A 7,232-nucleotide genomic window follows, 5' to 3' on the forward strand; every position below is an offset into this window, starting at 1 on the left:
TCCAGAACACTGAAGTGAACTTAGAATCCCTGTCAGACACAATACTCGCTTGCACCCCATGCAATCTGACTATCTCTCNTAAAACTTTCCATATTTAGCACTTTCCATTTTTGGAAACTTCTATTTCAGGAATCTTTCCTCCANCCTCACGGAGACACTTCCACAACATAGAAATGTGGAACACCTTGTGGAACGCACGCATAACTTCAGGCAACTCCAGCCTATATGCTACTGGTTCCACCCGCTCAATTACTCTGAACGGACCCATGTACCTCAGTCTCAACTTAGTCTCTGNTAAACAAGAGAGATGGGCTGGAATACTCAATTCCCGCTCCAGCCACGGATTACAAATGGGACCAAGCTAGACAGGTTCAAGTCCCGGCTTGCTTCTCATACCACTTCTTAAACCTTGCCTTCATCTTTGCCTCAGGCTCCCAAGTCTGCTCCTCAACACCATCACAGTCCCACAGGACTCTCATCAAAGGAATCTTCTTCTTCCGAAGTTCCTTGATCCTTCTCTCGAGAACCCTCACTGGTCTCGCCTCCAATGTCATGTTAGGCTGAAGATCCTCAGGAATCTTAGCCAACACCTCCTCTCCCTCACGGAGACACTTCCGCAACATAGACACATGGAAAACCTTATGGAATGCACGCATCACCTCAGGTAACTCCAATCTATATGCCACTGGTCCAACCCGCTCAATCACTCTGAATGGACCCATATACCTCGGACTCAACTTAGTCTCTGACAATGACCTGTTCGGACCCCGCAACATGGCCATCTTGAGGTACACTCTGTCTCCTACCTGAAACTCAAGATCTCTCCTCCTCCTATCTGCATAACTCCTCTGCCTATCCTGAGCCTCCTTCATGTTCAGCTTGAGAACCCGAATCTTCTCTGAGGTCTCCTGAACAAAACTAGCACCAAACATGCTCCTCTCCCCCACCTGAGTCCAGCATAATGGTGTACGACATGGCCTCCCATACAAAGCCTCATAAGGAGCCATCTTAATACTCGCCTGATAACTGTTGTTGTAAGCAAACTCTACCAGGTTCAGGTGATCTGCCCAATGGCCACCCCAATCCAACACACACATCCTCAGCAAATCCTCCAGCGTCTGGATCGTCCTCTCAGACTGTCCATCTGTCTGGGGATGATAAGCTGTACTCATATGCACCTTAGTGCCCATCTCTGCCTGAAATGCCTTCCAGAACACTGAAGTGAACTTAGAATCTCTGTCAGACACAATGCTCGCTTGCACCCCATGCAATCTGACTATCTCTCTCACATACTTCTTAGTCAAGACCGCTGCTCCATCAGTCTTCTTAATGGCCAGAAAATGTGCTGACTTAGTCAACTGGTCCACAATGACCCAAATAGCATCAAAGGTTCGTGACACTGGCAATCCTACCACAAAATCCATAGTAATCATATCCCACTTCCACTCAGGAATGGGTAGACTCTTCAGTAAACCGCCAGGAACCTGATGCTCAGCCTTCACTAGCTGACACACATCGCACCTCGAGACCCAACTAGCTACATCCTTCTTCATCCCGACACAGTGATAGTACCTCTTGAGATCACGGTACATCTTAGTCGCTCCTGGATGAATAGAAAACCTGCTCGCATGAGCCTCTCTCAGGATCTCCTGTCTCAACACCTCATCCTCTGGCACACAAACCCGATCGTGCACCAAGATTGTCCCATTATCTGAGACCTGATACTCTGAATCCACATCCTTTATGCATTCACCAGCCCCAAATCTTTCTCCTGAGCCAACCGCACCCTACTCAGAAGATCTGCTCTATCAACTGCTTCCAAACCCAACGGTTTCTATGAAACAGCACACAAGCTCAAAGCACTGATCTCTCCTACCAGAGACTCCATCTCCTGCTCCTGAGCCGAAGCTACCCTCTTCTGACTCAGAGCATCTACAACCGTGTTAGCCTTACCAGGGTGATAGGCTATCTCCAAATCATAATCCGCCACAAGCTCCATCCACCGCCTCTGTCTCAAATTCAGCTCAGGCTGAGTGAATATATACTTAAGGCTGTTATGATCTGTAAACACCTATACCTTTGCACCATAAAGATATGATCTCCAAATCTTCAGGGCAAAAACTACAGCAGCCATCTCCAAATCATGAGTAAGATAGTTGCCCTCATGCTTCCGCAACTGCCGCGAAGCATAGGCACCATCTCTAGCCATCTGCACTACCATGTACAGAAGACTAAGCAAGCAATTTCTATTATAACACAGAAAACATAAACTCACCGTGGAATCACACAGTCGGCTCGAAGAGAATGTTCTAAGACTCCATGCCACACACAATTGACTAACTCACATAATCAATCAAGACATGCAATCCCAAACATCTACAACAGAAACCTAGTGAACCCAAACCTAGAACCGTAAGGGCTCTGATACCAAAATGAAAGGACCGACCTTTTTTAAAAAAAATAATAAATAATAAATAATAGATAATAGAAATATAATAATAATAAATAAACTACAACTAGTGGTACCATACCCACTAGCCACCTAACCACAATCACAATCATCAGCGGAATAACCAATCTCAATATCCAATAAATATCCAATATTATAACCAATAAATATAACATCAACAATATCTGATACTAAGATTTTGTGTCTCCTAGCAGGTTCAATTAACCTTATGCGTTGTAATACTCAAGGTGTCAATCCAGTTGGGAAGGTTCACTATCACTCAAGATGCAATCAAGAAATCACAAGTTAAGCCAATTCAAAAGAGTGTTTTTCTAACAATCCTAGAGTGATCAAAATGCAAAACCGAAATGAGTCATAGAACTAGAAACGAGAATGCATGAGAAGAAGCAAAAATGAATAAAAACATAAACGAGTCTAAGCATGAACTAAAAAGCAAGAAACAAAACTGTTCCAGGAATGTAATAAAGAAAGAAGTCCTAAGGATGGGGTAATTGATGTCGGTGGAGTATCCTAGTCTACAGAGTGTTTAACATACCACAAGCAAACTATCCCTAAACAATGAACATCACAACCTAGCTAATCCAATCTCTTGGCAAAAGCTACTCAGACTCAACCACTTCCATACCTAGCTCTCGCTAGAGGATCATGGTCGAGCAGGCATTACAAACAAGTTCATTCATGTCAACAAACATCCTAGACAACTAATCTCTTAGGCTAGGAACGTAAGTCTCTGGCACTAGTTGGTCAGACATTTCATCAAACACCTTTTGGGTGTGGAAATGTCTCAAACCTAGTCCCAATTGATCAGAGAAAAACTAGTATTTCTTACTCTAGTCCAGAAGGGAATCATGCAATCAACGCTTAAACACTCTACATCCTAAGATCCTCCACCTAATCTATCCCATCCTCAAGAACTAACACACTACTCAGATCCGAAAATCATAGTCAAGGATGCAAACATAGAAAACATTGAAACAAGCATTCTTAGATAGATTAAAATGTGAAGAACAACTTTGTAGAAGAAATCAAATCAAAATACTGAATAAGTTCAAAGGTATCTGGATTACAAGATCGGAATACGTATTTGGTGGCTAGGTCAACCTTAGAAAACAAAACAAGATAAAAACTAAGATGGCCAAAACAAGACTTAACAAAATGTATATATAGTAAAAACGCGTGAATCCCTAAAACTTAAAACGACAAGATAGAGCGTCGGTTTGGGAGTCTCTTGAAGCATGTCAGACGGAGCGTCTTCCTGGCATACGCGATTTTGTCCGTGTGCGTCCAGTGGCTCGATTGGTGTGAGTAGGAGTGGCTCGAGTGGTGTGAATAGGAGTGGCTCGAGTGGTGTGAGTAGGAGTGGCTCGAGTGGTGTGAGTGAAAATGGCTCGAGCATGGTCGGTGAAAGTGGCTCGAGCTGGGTGTATACGACTCCACTAAAACGATGATAACTCTTGAACCACACCTCCGATTGGCTTGAAATAAACGGCATTAGAAAGATGACTCCATTCTCTACAACTTTGATGAAGANCAAGGTGAAGCGTCGGTTTGGAAATCTCCTGAAGCGCGTAAGACGGAACGTCTTCCTGACATGTGCGGTGGAGTCGCGTGTCGTCTCTCCCTAGAGTGAGGTTGAGTGGTGTGAGTAGGAGTGGCTCCAGTGGTGTGAGTGAAAATGGCTCGAGCATGGTCGGTGAAAGTGGCTCGAGCTGGGTGTATACGACTCCACTAAAACGATGATAACTCTTGAACCACACCTCCGATTGGCTTGAAATAAACGGCATTAGAAAGATGACTCCATTCTCTACAACTTTGATGAAGACGTCAAAAGCTGAATCCCTAGACCGGTGGCTCTAGTGATGGCTCGATTGAGGCGGTTGAGGATGGCTCGATTGTGGAAGTTGAGGATGGCTCGATTGATGAGGTTGAGGATGGCTCGATTAATGCAGCTGAGAGTGGCTCGATTGCGGAGGTTGAGAGTGGCTTGATTGCGGAGGTTGAGCATGGCTCGATTGCAGAAGTTGAGCATGGCTCGATTGCGGAGGTTGAGCGTGGCTCGATCCTCTGCGCTTCCAATGTCTCCTAGACACCTGAAATACTCCGAAATGCACAATGTATGCAAGGATGATGCAAAAACTTTCTAAACATGCAAAGTGTACGAAATAGGTTCTAAAATGATGCAAAACGACTAGTTGTCCTAGCTAAATGCATGACAAATACAGGCTAAGGAGATGCAAAATATAGATATATCAATATCCAATAATCAAATAACAGGAAACATAGAACCAGCAACCTAGCAATGTTCTAATGATCCAACTCTAGCAACCTAGCAATGCCAGACAACATCAAACCGAGTCCCTAGAACATCCTCCTCTTCATTGCCTTGATTCCACGATCACACTTTGCCTTTACCTGCACCACAAACACATATTGAGATGCATGAGTATTTGATAAACACTCAGTGAGGCAATCCTCTCATCTACTGGGCTATACACACAAGAAACAGTGATTCCAAGTTCTAAACAATCAACAAAACAAAGCACACAAACGTGGAAAACGAACATCGACTCGCTGGAAGGGAGGTGTCGACCGACACCAGCCAAGTGTCGATCGACACTGGCTCTTGGTGTCGACCGACACTACCCCACAGTGTCAATCGATGCTTGCTTCACTGGTGTCGACCGACACTCCCTCTGTAACCGCGATCCGCTCGAAGCTGAGAGTTGAATCTCGCTCCCAAACTCCACCAAATCGTCCAATACTCGAAACCCAAGCCTTATACATCCGTAGGAACCTGTAGCAACCAATCCCAGCAAGAAAAACACACAAACAAGCAACAAACAAGCAAGAACAAGGGATCAAAGGCTTAGATAAGCCATGGTCATCCACTCACCTCTTTGCAGGAAGATTCAAACCAATAGCAACGAATCCAACCCTCCTAGCAAGCCTCTAGATCCTTCCTAGCTCCAAATCTCACAAGAACAGCTAAGAAAACTCACAAATCTCTCTCAAAACCAAAGTCTCCTTCTTCTCTCTATTTCTTTGTCAAAAACGGCCAAAAGGGAAGAGAAAGGTCGAGTTCTCCTTATAAAACTCGAGTTTAGGGTTTCCCTAAACCAACCACACAAACCGGACGATTAAAATCGAACCAATCGAACCGTCTACAACCAGTGTCGATCGATACCTCCTGTGGTGTCGATCGACACCCTCACCAAACTACCAAAAAAATGGTTTGCGGGTGTTACACGAGAACCTTGGATTCCTGATCAACACCCTCTCCCAGTGAATGGTAGGGATAGGTTATTGCATCAAAATTTAATGGTTAATAAGTTAATCAATCCGATCACTAAAGAGTTGCACTTGCCTCTCCTTCAGAAATTTATGGATCCGACAAATATTCAGATTATTCGGAGTTTGGCTATAAACAAGTCTTTTAAGCTAGATCGGTTGGTACGACACTATACAAGATCCAGGAAATATTCGATAAAAATCGGGTTATGGGTTGGCAAGGAAATGGTGAAAGAGGTAAAATGTGGCTCAATATGTACAATTTTAAGAGCTCATGCATGCAAACTTCACGTTGCACCTAAAAAATAAACATTTCTTTTGGCAAATTTCATGTGGTACTCTTCTAGTGAGGGATTGCTTAGCTCATCGAGGTGTTCAGTGTGACACCTGGTGTAAAAGATGTGAACCTGTGATTGAGACACTTAAACATGCCCTCTTTGAGTGTCCACGTTCGCGTCAAATTTGGGAGTTGTCTCCGATTCAGGTTATACCAGGGTGTTTTTCCTATAAGCCCATGTATTCGAATTTGGATTTCATCTATTGAAGAGGGTCACCTCAATCAGGAGAACAAGATAATCATCAATAGTTACCCTGGATCTTATGATCGATATAGATAGATAAGTATAAAAGAAAAACTTCAAGGCATGCAGCTTGTGCCATATGATATTATTAATCAGGATGTAAGTGAAAAAATATTATGGGAGGAGGCGCATTCTCGGCCAGAGGATTCCTCGGGTTCCTCAGGTCCTTCGGGTTCTTTGGTCCCTTTGGTAATCCAGGGTCAGGTATCCTGTTTTCAAATAGATGGCTCCTCCAAAGCATCTGACTCCAATTCAAGTTTGGGATGGTGGTGTTATAACGGCAATGTCTTAAACGTCTGACTCCAATTCAAGCTTTACTTTTTGGAACTAGATGTCTTAGACGAATTTCTTCCCCTCTCCATTCAGAATTTGAAGCCATGATTTGGTCCATGGAGTGTATCCTTGCTGGAGGAGTTGTTTGTCAGAACTTTGAGACGGATTGTGCAAAACTAGTCGCGATGATTTAAGTCCATGAAGACTGGCCGGCGTTTTCTAATCTTCTAGATGACATCCACCTGCTCCGGGTTTCCTTTCCACTCTTTTCCCTGTCTAAAGATTTCACGCTCGTCAAATCTAAAGGTGGATTGTCTTGCTCGGTCGTCCAGATCGTTATTCTCAACAATTTCTTTTGTAAACACCTTTCCTCCGGTTTGGGCTACAAATCTTGGAGTCATATTCTAATTAATGTTTGGTTGAAAATAAAAAAAGAACTAGGACTGCGCAAATTATCTTAGAGAAAAACAAGAAACACAGTATTAAAACAACGTGTGACATAAGGCGAAAACACTAAGAATGACATGTATATTCTAGCGGAAACTAAAACTGGATAACACCGAAAAAACTTGTGGAATTTCTCCCAATATAAAAATGACCCATGAATGAACATTGAGACC

This window comes from Camelina sativa, chromosome 5 (genome assembly GCF_000633955.1).
Source record: "Camelina sativa cultivar DH55 chromosome 5, Cs, whole genome shotgun sequence".
Classification (NCBI taxonomy): domain Eukaryota; kingdom Viridiplantae; phylum Streptophyta; class Magnoliopsida; order Brassicales; family Brassicaceae; genus Camelina; species Camelina sativa.